The 22377-nt window shown below is 36.7% G+C and overlaps 1 protein-coding gene across 6 annotated transcripts in view; it reads right to left on the bottom strand.

The window, feature by feature from the left end:
- The window catches only part of FUT8 (fucosyltransferase 8), a 273019-nt gene that overhangs the window by 204722 nt on the left and 45920 nt on the right, over positions 1-22377 (bottom strand). Inside the window, exon 3 of one of the 6 annotated variants that reach the window (XM_046647853.1) lies at positions 20039-20147. The exons of the other annotated variants lie outside the window; for them this stretch is intronic. The gene's annotated coding sequence lies outside the window, so the exon portion shown is untranslated. The remainder of the gene's footprint in view (positions 1-20038; positions 20148-22377) is intronic. 6 annotated transcript variants of the gene reach the window in all.

The raw sequence follows: 22377 nt of genomic DNA, 5'->3' as shown, positions 1-22377 counted from the left end.
GATAAAAATGAACCTCTATCCAACTCTCATTCCACATAAAAAAATTAACTCAAAATGCATCATAGTACTAAACCTAAAACCATAAAACTTCCAGAAGACAACATAGGAGAAAACCTTTATGATCTTGGAATAGGCAAATATAGCTTAGATACAAAAACAAAAACATGATCCATATAAGAATAAATTGATAGCTTGGACTTCATTGAAATTAAAAATTTGTTCCTCAAAAGAAACTGTTAAGAGAATGAAAGACAAGGGGCCAGCCCAGTGACGTAGCAGTTAAGTTCACATGTTCTGCTTCGGCAGACCAGGGTTCACTGGTTCGGATCCCAGGTGCAGACCTACACACCACTTGTCAAGTCATGCTGTGGGAGGCGTCCCACATATAAAGTAGAGGAAGATGGGTATGGATGTTAGCTCAGGGCCAGTCTTCCTCAGCAAAAAAGAGGAGAATTGGCAGCAGATGTTAACTCAGGGCTAATCTTCCTCAAAAAAAAAGAGAAAAGAGAATGAAAAGACAAGCCACAATCCAGGAGAAAACTCTGCAAAGCATAGAATCAAGAATATATAAAGAGCTCTCAAAACTCAATAATAAGAAAAACCTCAATTAAAATAATAGGTAAAAGATCTGAACAGACATTTTACCAAAGAAAATATACAAATGGTAGATAAACACATGAAAGGATGCTCAATTTCATTAGTCATTAGAGAAATGCAAATTAAAACCACAAGAAGAAACCACTACACACCTATTAGAATGGCTAAAATAAAAATGAATGACCATACCAAATGCTGGCAAGATACAGACGAACTCTCAGACACTGCCAGAGAGAACAAAAAGTGGTATAGCCAATTTGGAAAACTATTTGGCAATTTCCTAAAAATTTTATGCACACACCTACTATATGATCCACTCATTCCACATTAGGTCTTTACCTAAGAGAAATGAAAATATATGTCCATACAAAAACTTGTATATTAATGTTCATGGCAGCTTTCTTTATAAGCATCAATAACTAGAAAGAAGCCAAAATGTCCATGAACAGGTGAATGGATAAACAAGTTACGGTATATCCATATGTGTCAGTTATCAATTTATTACACATTATCTCTGAATCCATCCTTCAATATATGCTGTGTGATAAACAACAAAATTCCTTTAAGTATTCCTCCTTTAACATGAGTACCACATTAACCTGTCTCAGTAGAGGGCACTCAAGGTACACTGAAGTAGAAAGAGGCTCTCCAGTTTACTGGAGGGACTTGGGGTGGGGTGAGGTGGGGTGGGGACGGGGTGGATGTGTGGGTGTGAGGACTTCCAGTGGAGTGCTGTCCCAGCCACAATCCTTCTGTGACCTTGAAGGCTCAGACCAGTAATAAGCTGTCAACATCCCTCTTGACATGGAAACCAAAACCCCTGAGCACACTCACACTGAAGGCCTCTTGCTAGTGCCAGCATCTATGCTCCTCTAGAAGCCCTCATTCAGACTGACCACAGTTGTGTGTGGCACAGATGGACACACACCAAGCTGCCTCTTCTGTAGCCCCAACACAACCCACACACTCCTAGTTTCCTGCCCCTGCTGGCACCTGGACTCCTACTACACATCCATTCCATCAGGTGCTGATCCCCTGCTCCTCTTCTTGCACTCCTAACTGTTTATCCAGCAACTTCAGATCACTTCCAGCCTGTGCAAACGACAACTTCTTTGCTATCCAGTGGACTGAACCAAATCTTCTCCAATGAGGTCTGAACCCCTCCCAAATATGTCCTCCTTAGGTACTCTCCCACAGCCACAGGGTACCACATAAAGTTTCCTTCTATCTTGTAGTTACTCTTTTCTCATAGTTAGTAATTCTTGGATATTAAACTTTCTCTGTTTAACCTGCTGTATGGTTTCTATCTCCTGACTAAACCCAGACTGCTACAGCATACAAGAGAGCACTACTCATCAATGAAATAAGGATACATGCAACATATATAGAGGAATTCAAAATAATTAAGCTGAGTGAAAAAGCCAGCCCCTGCCAAAAGTACATACTATAGATTCTAATTTTTAAAAACTTTAGAAAATGTACTAATTTATAGTGACAGAAAGTATATCAGTATTTGCCTGGAGATGGGAAAGGACATTAAAAGGGTGAGGGAATGGATTATAAAGGGGCAGTAAGAAATTTGGGGAGGCGATGAATATGTTCACTATCTTAAGTGTGGCAATGGGTTCACAGATGTATACATATGTCAAAACTTAAGTTGCACACTTCAAATATATTAATTGCTTTGTATGTCAATCATACCTAAATAAAGCTGTTTAAAAAAAATAAAACCATATCCTCTCAACGCCCCCCAAAATTTACTATATTGAAGTCTATCAGGAAATTAAACTATACGCTACAGAATTACAAATCACTTAGAGTTCATAGGATTAATATACAGAATATATAGATAATTCCTAAAACTCAAAAATGAAAAAAAATTCAAAACTGCAAATAACTTGAATAGACATTTCTCCAAAGATGATATTCAAATGGCCCATAAGCACATGAAAATATGCTCAACATCACTAATCATTATGGAAATGATATTCAAAACTGAAATGAGATACTACTTCACACTCATTAACATGGCTATTGTCTGAAAAAACAGAAAATAATGAGTGTCGGCAAGGACGTGGAGAAATTAGAACCCTGTGCACTGCTGGTAGGAACGTAAAACAGTGCAGCCAATGTGGAAAACATGGTGGTTCCTCAAAAACTAAAAATAGAATTACCATATGACCCAACAATTCCACTTCTGGGTATATACCCAAAAGAACTGAATACAGGGTCTCAAAGAGAGATTTGTACCCCCATTTTCACACCACCATTATTCACAATAGCCAAAAGGTGAACACAACCCAAATGTCCATTGACAGATGAAGAGATAAATAAAATGTGTCATATGCACACAATGGAATGTTATTCAGCCTTAAAAAGGAAGGAAATTCTGGGGGCCAGCCCCATGGCCGAGTGGTTGAGTTTGCGTGCTCCGCTTAGGTGGCCCAGGGGTTCACTAGTTTGGATCCTGGGCACGGACATGGCACTGCTCATCAGGCCATGCTGAGGCAGCGTCCCACATAGCACAACCAGAGGGACTGAGAACTAGAATATACAACTATGTACTAGGGGCTTTGGGGAGAAGAGGGAGGAAGAAAAAAGAGGAAGACTGGCAACAGATGTTAGCTCAGGTGCCAATCTTTAAAAAAAAAAAGGGGAAGGAAATTCTGACACCTCATACAACATGCATGAACCTTGAAGACACTATGCTAAAGTGAAATAAGCCAGTCCCAAAAGGACAAACACCATATGATTCCACTCATATGAAGTACTTAGAGTAGTCAAATTCAGAGACAGAAAGCAGAATGGTGGGTACCAGGGGCTGGGGGAGAGGGAATGGAGAGTTACTGTTTAATGGGTACAGCTTTGCAAATGACAAAAGTTCTGTGGGTGGATGGTGGTGATGGCTGCATAAAAACATGAAGGTACTTAATGCCACTGAACTGTACACTTAAAAATGGTTAAAATGGGAAGATTTTAGGTTATGTATATTTATCACAATTTTTAAATTTTAAATATATAAATTTTAAAAGAAAAACAAGAGAGTTGATTTCCACACTTCACAACAGTTTTAGTCCCAAAACGGAGATGTTATCATAAGGGTGGGATAGAAAGGGGAGATTCACATTAAAAAGTAATCACAGTCAACAAGCACTTATACAAGCCCCTCATTATGATGTGACTTAATGAGAAATATTTATTTCATCTCTGCCTCTGGCTCCTGACATAAAGCTCTAAAACCCTTGTAATTTCCTGAGTGACAGGGGTGCTAGAAGCATCTTTTGTTGTGATATTTGGTATTTGATCCTAGTTCCTGAAGCAAAGCTCCCAAAATCCTTGTTTTCCTGAGTGATGGGGGGGGGGGGGGGGGGGGTGATAGAAGCATGTTACACAGAACTCCTAAATCCCTTGGAATTTCCTGAGTGATAGAAGGGTCTTTTGTTCTAATGAGGTTACTCTTGGTGGGCTCCTGGATAGCTTCAGGATAGGGGCTGGTGACCAGAAAGACCAAGCCATGATTAGAAGCTTGGAACTTTCAGTCCCACCCTCTATCCTCTGTGGAGGAGAGAGGAGCTTGACACTGAATTAATAACCTATAATGCCTACGTGTTGAAGCCTCCATAAAAATCCCTAAACTATGGGGTTTGGAGAGCTTCCAAGTTGGTGAACACCCCAATCGCACAGGGAGAGAAATTCCTGTGCTTACAATCCTTCTGGACTTCGTCCCATACATACGTTCAGCTAGCTGTTCATCTTTCTCTTTTATGACACCCTTTATAATAAACTGGTAAACCTAAGTGTCTCCTTGAGTTCTGTGAGCTGTGACAGCAAATTACCAAACCTGAAGAGGAGGTTGTGGATCTCCCCCCGAATTTGTCACCAAGTCAGACAGAAGTGCGGGTAACCTGGGCACTCACTACTTGCAATTGATATCTGGAATGAGGGGTAGTCTTGAGCCCTTAACCTGTGGGGTCTGCACTAACTACACAGTTGGCGTCCTCACTGAATTACAAAATTGCTTGGTGTGGAAAACCCACACATCTGGTGTCAGAAGTGTTGTGAGCAGAGGAAATGAGCTTTCTTTTACAGGGCCAGATACTATGGGGCATTAGGCACACACAGACGAACAGTCCCCACAATTGAGGAGTTTCTGTTCCACTCATACTTATACACAGGCAAGAAATCAAATGGTTTTGTTACGCGGCATTATTAATGGCATTATTTCAAACTGATTCCAAGACTACCCAGAACCAATCATAACGATCAGTTTTTCAAATGATAGTAGCAAAATATTTGGTTTCTTCTTACGAGAAAATTTTAAATCCAATTCCTCCACTTTGAAACTTTTGAAAAGGACCATTTCTGAAAGATACCATTTGAGAGAATAGATGGAAATATGCACAAGAATCTTGCAGATTTGTGACAGATTTAACGTCTTACCCATATCTGCACCAGGCACAGTAATCAAAATCACCCCACCATTCTGGACACCAATTCCTGTTTTCAGTCATGACCTTCCATAGCCCTATCATTCAACTTATTGCTGATTCAAAGTAAGAGCCTTAGGTATGTGAGAGAATAGATATGAAAAACAGGCAATTCACCAAGAAAAAAAAACTGGACAGGGGGGAGAGGAAGAAAAAGAGAAATGCGTATCAAAAAAACTATGAAAAATACTAAATATCACTCATAATCAAAGAGATAGAAATAAAATAAGAGATCCTTTTCATCAAGTGAGAAATATTAAAAGTTCACTAGTATCTAGCGTAGAGAAAACGTGAGGAAAAGTGTGTAAATTGATGCAAGCTTTCTGAAGGAGATTTGTTTCTGTGAATCAAAAATCTCAAAAATGATTAAATCTTTTGAGCCAACATTCTTTCAAGGAGTTAATGCTAAGGAATAATTAGACAAAATCCTTGGTGTGCACTAATCATGTGCTATATAATATATATGCCTTGGATAACCGTATTTTTTAAAAAGTTCCTCAGGAAATTCTTAGGATCACCCACTTTGGGAAGCATATCTTAGTAAATGAATATATGTATTAAAAGAACTAAGATCTAACCAGCGACTTTTGTGAGCCTGGAACTACATGCTGACAAATACATTATCATGTTTAACCAAAACATATTAAGAGGTAGAGGGGATGCTTTAAAAGACCCATATTCCTAAAATACTGATAGTAAAAGCCTTAAAAGAAATTTTCACTGTATTCATTACCTCACTTAACAGAATTAACGTTCTTTGTTAACCATAATTTCTGTTAATGACAATTTCTAGTTACTATCTCAAAATTTCCCATTAATTTATATTATAAAATGGGAGCTAGTCTCAAAATTAGAGAAAAGTGACATTTAAAAACACAGAATAACAAATAAAAATTAGTGAAGTACCCATGATATAATAGAATCATCAAAATAAATTTAATACTACAAATATCTTACTGAAAAATACTGAGAATCTTATCTTAAAAATTATAATTATCGGGATCATTAAAATCTGTAAGAGAAGATGTCTATATCACCAATGAGGAAATGTTATATATCTACACTATCCAATACGGTGGTCACTAGCCATAAGTGGCCACAGAGCCCTCAAAATATGACTAATGAGACTGAATTTTTAACTTTATTTAATTTAAATTGCCACATGCAGCTTAGTGGCTACCATATTAGACAGCACCAGTCTATATGATCTCTGGTTCTTTACGATTAACAGTTCAGGCAACTCTCTGTTCCTTCTCCCGTCTTCTTTGAAACCCCCAAGCTAATAAACTAGCATTTATTTGTCATTCACTATTTATTGAGTACCTCATACGTGCCAAACACTGTGCAGAACACACAAAATACAGAGCTTGAAACCTGGACCTATCAAACAATCCCACCACCCCTGGCAACATTTTAGCCTTAACTTGTGTTAATTCTTCTTAAAAGGCTTTCACCTAGTATTTACAGTATCTCTTACTAGTTACTTTGGTTTTAATTAGAACAAGCATTGATAATAGGATTAATCTTTTATTTATTATTTCACAAGTATAATCAGCGTGGTAAACTTCAACCCCCTTCCCCTCAAGAAAGATTGTTTCAGTTGACATACATTACACCATTAATAATACGTTAAATGCTTGCTTAAAATCATCGATTTAATAGAGCTATTCAGGGTGCAGAGAGGCACACTAACATATTAAGTGTACTCATCAATTTTTAAGATGTATTAACATGAGAGGAGTATATCTTTGAAAGGAAAAAAAAAAAACTGTAAATGAAATAAAAGCCTAGAAGGAAATCTAGACTAAGTCCTTTTCTTATTTACATTGGTAAAAGGGCACTTTAATCCACCTCTTTCATTCTATGAAAATACAAGAAACAGCAATTCCGTGAGTTTCCTCAAGTCCAGCAAGGATTCAGTGATTTTTTCAATGCCACCAACACAAAAAAGGTTTGAAATCACTGACTGGAAGCCAGAAGCTTTGATGGCTCATTCCTAACCCCTTGAGTCAATCATCATAATTTACATAACTAAGTAATACAGATTTCTTTAGCAGGACAATTAAACCCTTCAGAACTTTATTTAAAGTAACTTCACTAAGAAAATAAATACAAGACTTTCTAACTTGGGATTAGCGCACTCGTCATAGACTCAAATTTCAGCTACCAGAACTCAAAAAACTAGAGAAGCTTGTCCTCTGCCTTTCAGAAAATAAGGGTCCAGCTGTAGACAAGATACGAACATAGCAGAAAATAATTTAAAGCATATTATCAGCAAAGACCATAGCCACAAATTCTATACTTCACCCCAAAAGGTTAAGAGAAACTCAAAGAAAAATGATATAGAAGCTATGGCTAAAAACCTATGGCAATCTGAGATTAAAGACACTTCTAAAAATGTCTAAAGTCAGCTCTCAGGAATTTACTACCTACAGATTAAATCAGTTTTTCAACAAAAAACATTTGTACAGAGAATACTAAGTGCCAGACACCATGCCGGACACTGGCAATAGTAATGAACAAAATGAACTTAGTCACTGCACTTAAGGAGATAACACGGCAGATCCAATACAGTCTAATTCAACAACAGGTAGCAGGTATTGCTTCCCATGTCCTCCATCTAACATCTGTTCCACAGCATTTATCCTAGCTGGCAACATTTGACCTCAGATTGGCCTGCTTTGGCAACATCTATCCTACTTATAACCTAATTTATATTCCTTTTCTTCTCCAAATTCTAGAATAAAGGTCTACACTTCAGAGATCTTGCTTTAACTTTTTAACTTTTGGTGATTTCACGGTATTGACGTTTTTGTAAAATTTTAATTATATTTATAATTTTATTAGAAATGTATTATCACTTCACCAATCAAAATTTCTCTTGAATTCTAAATTTATCAATTCATATTTTCCTTTAACAGATTACAATGATGAAAACTAGCAAGACTTCAAACTGAGCTCTTAATTCTTCAAAGTGTTGAAATGTATTCCTTTATTATGCAAATATATTTTCCTGGCATAGTCTTCATGAAGATGAATTATATTTACATATTATTTAGATATCACTCAAATCTGAACCATGCCACTCCTCCCTGCAAAAAAATAAAAAGAAAGAAAAGAAAATCCTCCATTCATCAAACATTTATTGACCATCTACTATGTGTCAGGTGCTATTTTGGGTGCTCAGGACATATCCTGAAGGGGTAGCTGGAAGGGCTGGCTCAGTGCCCTTACCGCTGGCTCCACTCCAGTTCAGCAGATCGTTGCTCTGGGATAATTATCCCCTCCTGCGGAGGCCACAGGACTGGCCCAACTATAAGCAGTAGCTGTTGTATGAACGTGAAAAAGGGATAGCAGTTTTCCTGGTTTTAGCCAGGCACTCAAGCCTTTAACAGCCCATACATAGCTCAGGCCATGTGCAGTTAGGCATTTACTAAATGTTTTGATGAAAAGGAAAAGAAAATTTCCTCATGGAACTTTCATTCCAGTAAGAAAATAGTCAATAAACAAATACAAACACCACACACACAGAACAACAGTGTGATACATAAGATGACATGATAAAAAGCAACTATATATTTATTTTAGACTGAGTGATTAGGAAAAGCTTATCTAAGGCTGTCAACTAATACAATCTCCTTAATCAAGTGTCATTATATAATGCTATCACTCTACAAATTTCGTTTTTAACTTAACAACACATATGAAAAGTACCACTCGACTGACTGCCTAACTAGGTGTTCTGTAAAGCATCCTCTAGAATCTAGAATTAAATCAATTAAAAACTCTACTTTCAATTACAACTGGAAAGACTGTCAAGTAACACTGATGTGTAAAAGAATCAAATTAGTTTTAAAGCCATACCTTTCCACATGTAGTTCTTTTTTAAAACCCCCAAAATACAACGTGTATACAATAAATTAAACTTTCACATAAGTATAACTATCTTAGGATTTTTAAGAATGTTTCCATACTAAAGTCACTACTAACTGGGGGGGGTGGGGGGGGCACAGTAAGTAACAAATATTTTTAAAATAAGATTTATCTTCTATTCTATAATTGCCTATATCAAATTCCAAGTCTGCAACTCAGAACCTAAAGCATAGTAATGTTATTGCTCTAAAAATTTAAGTACCTAAGATAGATCCTATCTGGGATGGAGGACTGAAAGTCTCTTTTCAGAATATTAACTATACATACAAAGGTTTCTGTGACTGTGACTGTGTTTCCGACCTCCACTGCCCAAGAAGAAAGACAAGGAAAGATCAAAGCCCTCAAGCATTTGACTATCATGGAGTCCCCATCTACAGGCCTGGTTCTACAACCTAGATCTTCTGACTAAAACGATTACAGCAGACATAATCTAGATTTGGTTACATTCATCTCTTTTTCTGCTGTCTTCATCAGTTATCACTGATGCCTGATAACATCTAAGACAAGGTACTTTTTAAATCTAGAACTTCTTTAAAAACATTTTATAAAAAAAGACATCGGTTGTAGTTTGGCTCTATAGTTCAGATTCCTCTATCTTATCCCAAATGAGCCAAACTTACCCAGACTAGAAGCTGTGAAAAAGGTTCTCTCATCAACTCTCGCTATATGATTATGCTTACTTCATAGGGAAATCGAACAACCCTGTGGCCTCATCCTATGCCAGAATTTAGAGGTATACCAAGAGTCTGTTTCCTCTGTCCTACTGTTTTACAATATCAGGGTCCTTTAAAAAAAATTCAGCAAAGGCTGTAGGCACTTGATTAGCTTCAGATCAGAAACGAACACCCAGAATAGGCCATTCTATAGGCCATCTTCTCTGTATAAGTGTATATGCATAGAAATGAAATTAATTGACCTAAGTATTTTGCTAAAGTTAAAAGAATGGAAAAGTATATGCTCAATGAACAAATGACTAAATAAAAAGGTGCTTGCTAGAATCTAGTCTTGGCTTAAGGCGGCTCCAAGGTATTCACAGTCTCCAAAGTCTCTATGTTTAAGGCCAAAGACCTAAGAACTCTTGTTCAGTTAACAATATTAAGAGTTAACTTTATTGAGCCATTACTTCATGCAAAGCATATGCTAAAGACTCCACATTTATTATTTGTCTGCACTTTACAGATGTAGGAACTTAACATCTAAGTTAACAATGCAAGCACAGCTGGTAATCCAATTCACGAATCAGACCACTTCTGCCTAGCTTCATAGATTATGCTCTCTAGAGAAATTCTAGAACTCACCCAAACAGCCTGACTGAAGTGAATGTCAGAGAAATACTCAGAATCTTCATGAGTAACAAAAAAACCTATATTTAAGTAGAGAAAAGTCTTATAGCTAGGTTGATTTTTATTTGGAATAAATCTAATTATAGAAATTCAAGCATATTATCATGCATAAAATAATACTTAGGAAACATAAAGAAAGGGAAAACAGGATAATCACTCATAACTAGAACTTGAATTATCACAATACTTTTTGAAAATGGGGATAATTTTGTTAAGTTTTTGTGAAAAGTCACTTTTTTCTAAACAAATACTCTTGAAGATTCTTCCTAAAAATTGATATAATCTGCCATCTTAAATCAGTAAAGAACTTAAAGTGGTTCCTGTTAAAAACAAGTAGTTTTTACCTAGTAGAAGTAGTAGAAGTAGTAGTAGTAGTAGAAGGAGGAGGAGGGTAACAGTATTAGAAAGTTGTACTAACAATAGTGGTAATAGAAATGGTAGAAGTAGTTGCAATGGCAGTAGTGGTAGTATAGTAGTGGTTACAGTAATGTTGCTAGTAAGCATAACATACCAAAGAAAAGATAATTTTGCTTTGTTGCTCCTGAACCATGCAAAATCTCAGGGTCCTTATTTAAGGTAGTAATAATCTTTGTACAGATATGTAACTGAATGCTATAGGAGATTGTAACTTAACCAGAGAAGTCTAGAGTTAAAGAAACCTTAGGGACCTGGTACTTGAAGCTCAGCTTTAAAAATTATGTCTGCTATCAACTCAACTGCCATCTCCTTTCAGCACCATTCTCAAACTCTCTAATTCTCCACTCCAGTGGAATCATCACTCCCTCCCTACGCTTACAAAGCACATTTTGTAGGAGCACAGTTCCCTATTTGTCATAACTGTAGAGATTTCTGTCCTTCTTCTGGACTTTTGCTTCCTTAAGATTTTAATTCATGTTTTATCCGTGTGGGTGTCTCGGGCATTCAACAGAGTACCTGAATCATCATAAAAGTTCAATTATCAACTGCTTCATTTAAAAAACATTCAATCATCTAGTGTATAATTTACAATGAAACTTTACTAACAGTAGCTTAGAAGTTGCTGAACTTTGTGCATAAAGAATTAGGGTATAAAGATATTTGGGAGAGCTTAGTCCCAAATAATGTATTCTGGACCAGAGCCCTTTCTGATTTGAGTAAGGTTTCAAAACCTCAGTATTATCAGGCGGAAACTTCCACTATTACATCTACTTCTAAAGCCACCTGTTTACTCAAGAATTCAAGTATCCCCCCTTTGTGAACCCTTTTGCTACCTTCTAGGCACAATTTACTACCTCTCTCTGTATGCTACTACCAAGTTTTACAGATATTTCCACTGTACTTACCACACTAAGCAGGCTTCACAGGACTGAATTTCACACAGCTCAACACATTTCACACATTATAGACTAACACCCTCAAACTACCTTCAAAGCATCCAATTCAGTCTTTTAGACATCACCTTATTAATGATGCTTTTGAGTTATTGCATGAAGCTCTGGCATATCACAATGCTAAGGAGTTGGGAGAAGTGTAAAGCCAGACCTCCCTGGAGTTTAGGGCAACACTTGCTATTATGCTGGCCTATGATGAAAAAAAGTTATTCCTACATCATTGCCCAGTCCTGCTACAGAGAAAGCCTTGGCCACAGAAACACAGAAGCTGGGAGCGGGTAAGGGTGAAGGGGTGAATGAAGCTGTCACTCGAATGTTCTGTAAGGTAGGTATTCTCTTGTCTGGCCTAACTCATCCCCCAATCTACCTTGGTCCTTGATTTCTCCCTTGAGACAGGGACAGTGCAGAGCTACAGGTGTCGTAGAGTTGGAAGCAGATCCTGGACAATCAAATAGATGAGTGTGAGGCACCTGTTAAACACCTAGCTCATACTGTCACTGCAGGGTGAGAAAGATTCTTTTCCTCTCAGTTTCATATACCTACCATCCCAGCAACAGGGCTCAAATCCCAGAGCCTGCATCTCCCCTCTACAAGAAGGCTGGGGCCAAGATCCATTTGCTCAGCCGCAAAGATGTTTAGCAATCCCATCCAGATACTTGATGTTATACACCAACTAGGATTTCTGGTCCCAAGGGAGACAGCATGCCCAAGAACTAGAATTAGATATTTTATAATAATACAGTTTAGCTCTGTGGAATAATTATCCATAAACACCCAAACACCTCCTACCTCTCTGATTATTTTCAAACACATTTTGGGGAATATATTATTATATAGAAAATTAGGGGACTTCTTGTACTGCAATTATTAACTTACACTTCCAGCTCACATACTATATTATCAACTTCCTAAAGGCAAGGCCTTCATTATTTTGTATCCCAAACTCATAATCGTTGTTCATTAAATTTGTTGGAGAAAAGGCAAGACAGCAAGACTAGGGGAAAGAAGGGGGGAAGGAGAGAAAGAAATATGATGAATCCTTGTACATATCACTTTAGATCCCACACCAATACAAATATTCCTAAGTCATATTTTTTTTTTAAATCCTATCTTCCATGAACAAATCGCAAAGAAGAACAACAAATTCCAATTAAGGAATTTTGCTGCTTTTACAATGAAATGAACCCAATGATTCTGTATAATCCTTTTCTTCCCCTGGGCTCACCAAGGTGTTAGCAGAAGGATGATTTTTTTTCTAATCATAGTAAAATATCTTGAAGAAAACAACAGTAAAAAAAAAAAAAAAGCTAAATGCATTTATAAAATGTCTAACTTAGAAAGCAAGAAGGGATTATACAGTATAGTAGATCTTAAAACAGTCCTTTGATAGATTTTTATGAGTGAGAAGATGAGTTCAGAACTATCAGACTCAGCAGAAGTTTCTCTTAGTACTGACTTTCCACCCAAATGGCTAGACTCAATTTAGCTCTAAACACAAGTTTAGATAGGGCAGAGGAAAAGTCAGAAGAATGCAGAGAAATCTAATAAGGAATCCTGACAAGACATCAAATTAAATCCACATATATGAAATCAATACGGAAAAGTTCAATTTGTAAGTTTAACATAAAATATTAAAATATTTGATTAACAACAATTTATAACCTAAGGGTGAGAGACTAGAATACCAAGTTTGACACATCTGGAAGATCATTTTCATCTCTTAGTTCCAAATTTCAATTTTTTAGAATAGAACTGTGTGAATCACTGTGGCAATGTAGGTCTTAACAGACTGTTTTCTAATCATATGAAAAAAATTCCATTTTTCAAGATCCAATAAAAGTTAATTAGCTCTGTGAAAGAGACCATAAAATACTCTTTAAAAGAAAGAAAAAGAAAGAGAGAGAGAGAGACTGAGACTTCTGAAAATCTAGGCAAGGAAATGGCACAAACATAGAAAAGCTAAATCAAAAGACATGGACAAGCTAAATGCACACACAGTTCCTCGCCATGATGGGAACAATAAACTGTCAATCTGACCAACCTAACAGTACCTTACTCAATGAAAAAACATTACATAATAAAAACACAATGATGCAGAATGAGAAAACGCACTACTAAATGCAAAAAGAAAGGAACAAATTCAAAAACAAATTATGATCACAACTATGTAAAAAAATCTACATATGAAAAAGGACTAGAAGGTACAGACACCCACACGGTAACTATAGTCATGTTAAACTGGTATAATTAAGGGTGATTCTCTTCTTTTAATAAAAAGCTGTCTAAATTATAACAGTGATTTTTTTAATGTGAAGGTTTTTCAAAAGAAAACGACATTTTACATATAATTTACACCAATTTCTCTTTTTATACTTCAATTTCCACCAAGATATCTAAGCACTAAATTCATGATGTGCATTAGTTTTTTACAACATCACAGAAAATGTAAAAACTAACATTACCCTATTCTCTGCTCATAAAGATAATTAGTGGGCAGTGTACTAATTAAATTAAGACACCCAATCTAAATGAGTCATCCAATTAAATGATTCCAGAAATCCAAAGTATCAGCACAAAGTTTTAATAACTATCCTCAGCATCATCATTATAATTACAGAAGTACAAATTAGTGAAACTTGACATGCCCCTACAGCTAAAAAGGCTGCAAAAATAAATAAAGTAATTTTTGTATGACTCATAAGAGTAAAAATGAAACTTTCACTATCAACATAGGAAACAAAGGTTGCTGTTGCCCTCAAACTACACTTGCAAAAAAAAGAACAGTACATGGGCTAAGAATGAATCATCTCACGTATAACAAGAATCAGTCCTAAGATCAGCTTCCCTCTGGAAAAGTTCTTTACTCATTCTTGCAAATTAGAATATACTACCTCAAAATGTACAAAAGTGATGCCAGAAGGAAATAAAATTCCAAATAAGTAATACTGACAAATCAGAGAAAGGGTATTATACCAAGTCTTTACCATTACGAAATCGTCAAAAATAATCTTCAATCAGGTCCAACATATAAAGAGCTTGGAACTCATCATTCCTGTCCTCACAATAACAAAAAAGGAAGATAAAAAAAATGAAAACCAGAAACTCTTATTAGAATCATTAGAGAACTGAGGTCAGAGGGCAAACTGCTACCTTGAAAACTGAATAGACAGGCAGGCAGATACAGAAAATCACAGTGTGTACAAAGTAAAAGCCCAGGAGCGTAGTCCTCAGCTGGAGCCAGTTTCAGGAGGAACATTTTCAACAGTAACTGACAACTGCTGGAGGCTCAGTGTAGACTAGCTTAGAGTGACTGGGACCCAGTCTTTAAGAGGGCTCCACACTTGCTTGAGTTTTACCTCCAGGAGCCCTACCAGGTTCTCACAGTAAAGATCTGAGAAAAATTCCTTCCTGTTTCCAGCAGGGAGAGGGGAAAAGTAACCATTTTGAAATATTCCCAGGGCTCTCTCTTTTTCTTCAAAGCGCCATCCTGAAAAGGAAACTATTTTAACAGAGCCTAACCTACCAGGGTTTTACAGTGTCTAACAACCTGGGGAAAGGAAATACACAACTCCAGCCCCCTCCATCCTTCAACATGGGGAAGGAGATCCCCAAATCGGGCTCACTAAAAGACTGAGAACTAATCACAGGACTACAGAACTCCCATCCCCTTACCACCACATCAATACAACTCCTGCACAATAACAGGGCATTACAAGCAAAAGAACTGCAAGTCTCAGACCCTATTTAAGGATTCTCTACAAAATCAAGACAACAGGGCAGACAAAAACAAGGACACTACCAGAAATTTTACCCTCTGACACCACAGCTACAGCAAACAGTAATAAACCCAGCCCAACTCCTGGTGAGATTAACATAAAACCTCACACTAAAGGCCTGTTTACCTCAGTTTCTTTTACCTAATATATTATGTCTGGCTATCAACAAAAAAATTACAAAGAATTGTAAAGACAAAAAACGCAATCTGAAGAAACAAAGCAAGCCTCAAAATCAGACTCAGATATGGCAGAGGTTTTAGAATTGTCACTGGGTTTAAAAATAGCTATGGTAAATATGCTAACGACTCTAATGGAAAAAGTGAACAACATGCAAGAACAGATGGGTGGAAACTCTAAGAGAAGAATCAAAAGGAAATGCTACAAATCAACAATACTGTAACAGAAAAAGAATACCTTAGTGATAGACACCAAACCAAATCCAGGAAGCTCAGAATACACCAAGTAGAATAAACACTAAAATACTTACACCTGGGCATAGCAAAATAAAATTGCAGAAAAATAGATGAGAAAAACTGGAAAGAATCAAGAGAAAAACAAAAAAACAAAAACCTTACCTAGAGAGAAGCAAAATAAGAATTACATCAAACTTTCTCTTCAGAAACATACAAGCAAAATGATCGTAATGAAATACTTAAGTTGTTAAAAGAAAAACCACCAAGGTAGAATTCTGAATTCAGCAAAATTATCTTTCAAAAATGAAAAAGAAAGAAACACTTCCTCTGACAAACAAAAATTGAGGTAACTGAAGGCCTACTGACCTGCCTTGCAAGAAATATTAAAAGTTCTTCAGAGAAGGAAAAATATATAGGTCAGAAACACAGATTACATAAAGGAACAAAAAGCATTACAGAAGCAATAAATAACGGTAAAATTAAATCTTTTATTATTCTTATTCTTAACTGATCTAACAGATAACAATTTGTTCAAAATAATAGCATAATATATTCGGTAATCACAACTTATAGATAAATGAAATGAATGACAAAATGTTATAAAGAATGAGAGAGAGAAATTGGGAATACTCTGTATAAGGTACCTACAGTACCCATGAAGCAGTGCAGTGTTACTTGAAAGTGAACTTGGATTGGCTGTAAGTGTATAATTGCACACTCTGCAACAACCACTAGAAAAAAATTTTTAAAGAGGTATAATGATACACTTACTAAGGATAGAAAACAGAATCATATAAAAAGCTCAATTTAAATGAGAGAAACTAGAAACAGAGTGGAACACAAACAAAGAACAAGGGCAAGGAATAGAAAAACAGTTAAAAATATGGTAGATATTAATCCAAGTATATCAATAATTACTTTAAACACTGATGATCTAATTAAAAGACAGAGACTGAATGATTCAAAAGACAAGACTCAACTTTATGTTGCCTACAAGAAACCCACTTAAATATAAAAACACAGACAGATTAAAGTAAAGGAACGCAGAAAGATATACCATGCTAACACTAATCAAAAGAAAGCTAGAGTATTGATATTAATTTCAGAAAGAGCTGATTTTAGAACAAGGAAAATTTCCAGCAATAAAGAAGGGAATTTCATGATAGAGGGTCAATTATCCAAGAAGACATAACTATCCCTCTAAGTATGGACTTAACAACAAAGCATCAAAATACATGAGGTAAAAACTAGTAGAACTGCAATGAGAAAGACATGAATTCACAATTATATTTAGAGACTTCAACACGCCTCTATCTGTAATTGACAGAACAGGCAGAAAATCAGAAAGAATATCACTGAACTGAACAGCATCATCAAGCAACTAGATCTAACTGACATCTATAGACTACTTCATCCAATAATAATAGAATACACATTCTTCTCAAGCACAAAGGGAACATTCACCAAAACAGACTATATTCTGGGCTAGAAAACACACCTGAACAAATCTAAAAGAATAGACCTCATACAAAGTATGCTCTCTGACCACGATGGAATTAAACTAGAAATTAATAAGAGAAAGAAGGCTACAAAATCCCCAAATATTTGGAAGTTGACAGCACGCATAACATGAGTCAAAGAAAAAGTTTTAAGAAATTAAAAAATATTTTAAACTAAATAAAACATCAAAATTTGTAGGATGCAGCATATGCAGTATTGCTTTGCTCTCTCAGAGAAAAATTTAGATCACTTAGGATGCATATATTAAAATAGAAGAGCTAAAATCAATCACCCAAGCTTCTGCCTTAGGAAATTAGAAAAAGAGCAAATTAAATCCAAAATAAGCAAAAGAAAAGAAATAATAAAAATCAGAGCAGAAACCTGTGAAATTGAAAATAGGTAAATAGAGAAAAATCAATAAAACTAAAAGGCAGTTCTTTGAAAAGATCAATAAAATGAATAAACCCCTAGCCAAGCTTCTCAAGAAAAAAGGAGAGAAAAAACAAATTACTAATATCAGAAATGAAAGAAGGGCCATCACTAGCGATCTCATGGACATTAAAAGGATAACAAAGGAATATCATGAATAATTCTATGCCCCAAAATTTGATAACTTAGAGGAAACAGACCAATTCCTTCAAAGACACAATCTACCAAAATTCAGACAAGGAGAAACAGATCATCTGAATACGCCTATACTGATAAAAGAAACTGAATAAAAGTAATCTCTCAAAACAGAAAGCTCCACACACAGGTATTTTCACTAGGGAATTCTACCAAACAATTAAGAAACAAATGATACCAATTTTCTGCAATCTGTTCCAGAAAACAGAAGCAGTGAGAACAACTTCCTAACTCATTCTATGAGTCCAGCATTACCTTAATACTAAACCCAGACAAGAGCATTATAAGAAAGGAAAACTACAGACCAACATCTCTCATGGACACAGATGCAAAAGTCCTCAAAAAATATTAGGAAATCAAATTATACACCACAACCAAATGGGATTTATTCTAGGTATACAGGTCAGGTTCAACGTTTGAAAATCAATTACTATAATCCATCACATCAACAGGCTAAACAAGAAAAGTAATGTGATGTTAACAGATGCAGAAAAAGAATTTGATAAAATCCAACACCCATTCATGATAAAAAACTCTCAGCAAAATAGATATAGAAGGGAACTTCCTCAAGCTGATAAAGAAAATCTACAAAAAACCCACCGCAAACATCATTCTTAATGGCAAGAAACTAGATACTTTCCCTTTAAGATTAGGAACAAGGAAAAGATTTCTCCTTTCACCACTCCTATTCAGTATCATACTAGACATCTTAGCTAATGCAATAAGACAAGAAAAGGATATGGGGCTGGCCCTGTGACGTAATGGTTAAGTCCATCACACTCCAATTCGGTGGCCCAGGTTCATGGGTTCAGAACCCAGGTGTGGACCTACACTGCTTGTCAAGCCACACTGTGGCAGTGACCTATATACAAAAAAGAGGAAGACTGGGGGCCGGCCCCATAGCCGAGTGGTTAAGTTCGTGTGCTCCCAGGGTTCACTCCCAGGGTTCGAGGCAGCCCAGGGTTTTGCTGGTTCAGATCCTGGGCACAGACATGGCACCAATCATCAAGCCATGCTGAGGTGGCATCCCACAACTAGAAGGATCCACAACTGAAAATATACAACTATGTACCAGGGGAGCTTTGGAGAGAAAAAGGAAAAGTAAAGTCTTTAAAAAAAAAAAAAAAAAAGAGGAAGACTGGCACAGATGTTAGCTCAGGGCTAATCTTCCTCAAGCAAAAAAGAGGAAGACTGGCAACAGATGTTAGCTCAGAGAGAATCTTCCTCACCAAAAAACAAAACACAAAGAAAAAGATATACGCGATATACAAATTAGGAAAAAATAAAATAAAACTGTCTTTGATCACAGATGGCATGACCATCCACACAGAAAATCCAGGGCCGCCCAGGTGGCGTAATGGTTAAGTTTGCGTGCTCCACTTTGGCAGCCTGGGTTCGCAGGTTCAGATCCTGGGTGGGAACATATACACTGCTCATTAAGCTATCTTTTGGCGGGTCCCACATACAAAACAGAGGAAGAGTGGCACAGATGTTAGCTCAGGGACAATCTTCCTCAAGCAAAAAGAGGAAGACTGGCAATGGATATTAGCTCAGGGCCAATATTCCTCACCAAAAAAAAACCCTCCACAAAATCCAAAAGAATTGGGGGAGGGGGAGGGGAACCTCCCAGAAGTAATAAGCAGTTATAGCAAGCATGCAGAATGCAGGAGAACTCTGTACTTTGTGCTCAATTTTTCTAGAAAGTTAAACTGCTCTAAGAAATAAAATCTGTTTTTTAAAAAAACCTCCAACCAAACAACTTACACAGTAATCCATTAATTCAGAATAGGTGTTCAAGAAAAAAAAGTGTTCAACATGGTTTTCTTTCTTTCTTTCGTCTTTTTTCCTATGGGGCTGCATTAGTAGTGGGGGGTGATGGGGAGGGCAAGGATTCCTCTAATTTCTCAAGCATCTATGAATCCAACAAAAAATAAGCAGTACAAAGAAAGTGAAAACTCCAAACCATAAAAGTAAAGAAATCAAACACATCCATACCCTTCTTTTTATTCTTTGCCAATTTATAATTCTCTGAAACTGGAAAATATTTCTTATAAGTTGGAGAAACTTTCCCTCGTTGGTAATATCAGTAGACCAACTTCAAAGTCTAAAGTGAGGAAGGAAAATTACAAGGGAACAAAGGTTAATCCCAACCTGAATGATCAACCACCACGCCCATCCCCCACCAAAAAAAAAACGCCTTCCCAGGAATCATCAAAACAGCCCACAAGTCAAAAAATACTGACTTTTAAAGGTCAAATTATTCTTACTGATGTAGACAGTATATTAAAAAAAAAAGTAATACATTTTCCTACTCTTTTCATTGAAGGATGGAAATGTGAATTGAAAATATGATCCAGAGGTATGTCTTTTTTATTATCATAATTATAGCATCTACTTAAGTTAGTTTCTATATTCTGTCCATCTTAATATACTTTATTTCAGGTATTGCTACAGTGTTACTACAAATTTTATATTCTAATAGGCCTTCCAAAATTTAAAAAATGAAAAAAATCACCATTGTTACAACATCTAGTGATAGTCTCTGAATTGCTCAAACACCCACTATGAAAGCACTGATGCTTGGTAAAATTTGTCTGAAATTAAAGAGCTGCATGCTGGCAGATCCTTAAATTCAAGTGTTGTGAATCAAAAATCCCTATTTTCTTCCACTTAAGTCACTTCCATCCAAATCCACAGATATTGGTTCAATCTGTATTTATACTTATCACGAATATATAGACACTGTTAATTCGTAGCTAGAAAAGAACAAGCACATACAGAACCACAGGTGGTTTTAGCATTACTACAGAATTTCCTTTTGAGTGCCCACAATATCTCTATGAAGTAATTATTATGTATTTTCAACATTATTCAAAGAAAGAATTCAAACACAATACTGCGGGGACCTATTCAAAACCTACGAAATATTCAGTGGAGGAAGAATCACTTCATCTAGAACTCCAGCACCCTGCTCCACCTCACGGGACTACTATCATTCTCTGGTAAGAATTTTTCTAAGATCCCTGGACCACAGGAATGTAATGACAGAGAAATGTGGGCAATGAAGGCGGAGCTACAATCTCATGCTTACTTCAGAAAAGGTTATTTCACTTTCTGAATTCAGCTGAGAGAGTGCAGCAACAACACATTTTTCTAACTTTAAGTGAATTAACTGACCTAAAGAATGTCTCCCTTCCAAATACACTATTCAAATGAAAAACAAAATATAAGAGAGATCAGAGCTAACTCCATGTTTACCTAATATTGATATCAATCCTGATATCAGTTTCCCTCCATTAAACCCAGCATATATATGGGGTTAAAACCAAAACACTCATTCCCTGCTCACTCCCTGGCTTCCTGGCTCCAGAATCCACTATCCTCCATGGAGGCAGATACCGCCAAGGATAAGCACCTGGATTCACTATCTCTGCCCCACAAAGAGATACAGGCTGGTGGGAAAGCTGCTGACTAGCTAGGTCACGGGCTCCCTCCTCTCTGCAAGTAGTCTCAAGGCCAAAGACAGGCTGGTGGGAAAGCTCCGACCAGCAAGGCCATATGCTCTCCCTCCCCTACCTAAAACCCCAAATAAAAACCCTTCCTTTTACCTTTTCAGGGAGTTTGGGATTTTAGCGTTAGCTGCCCTCTCTCCTTGCTCAACACTGTGCAATAATAAAATTCCTACTTTCTTCCACTACACCCGGTGTCAGAGATTGGCTTGCTGTGCAACGGGTGAGCAAACTCACTTCAGGTTCGATATCAGTATCTTCATTAATGATCTTCACCCAAGTAAACAAAACATAAATAAGGCTACATTCACAAGTAAGAACTACCAGATCAGTACTTAAAGCATCCTCCATTTCCTTTTTCTGTTTTGTCACTCCAACAAAATTACTATCAATATGGTATGTAGCAGACACTCAACAACTACAGAACTTTAGAATCTGAGAGCTAGAAAGACCATGAGAGATCACTTGGTCCATTCCTCTTCTCTTCTTCCAGGCCTCCCATTTTAACCATTGAGAAACCAACAGCTGGAGAAGATAGTAACTTTTTCAAGCTAGTTAACAGCAGGGCAGAAACTAGAACCAGGGCACCTTGATTTCCACACTGGTATTCTTTCCACTAGATTATACTGTTGTCAAGAACTCTGAAGAGCCTGAGATTTTATCCTACATGCAAGCTAAGCAATCAGCCTATGACAGTTTCATGGATATTGAGAACCAAAACCATGTAGCCACACACAGCTTGGACACTGAGGACTGCAACTACCTACTCCTTGTACTGGGTTAAATAGTGTTCCTCGAAAATTCATAACCACTGGAACATGTGAA

Source organism: Equus quagga, chromosome 20 (genome assembly GCF_021613505.1).
Source record: "Equus quagga isolate Etosha38 chromosome 20, UCLA_HA_Equagga_1.0, whole genome shotgun sequence".
Lineage (NCBI taxonomy): Eukaryota > Metazoa > Chordata > Mammalia > Perissodactyla > Equidae > Equus > Equus quagga.
The sequence above is the reverse complement of the archived record's forward strand: the minus strand, read 5'-3'. Positions and strand labels throughout refer to the sequence as shown.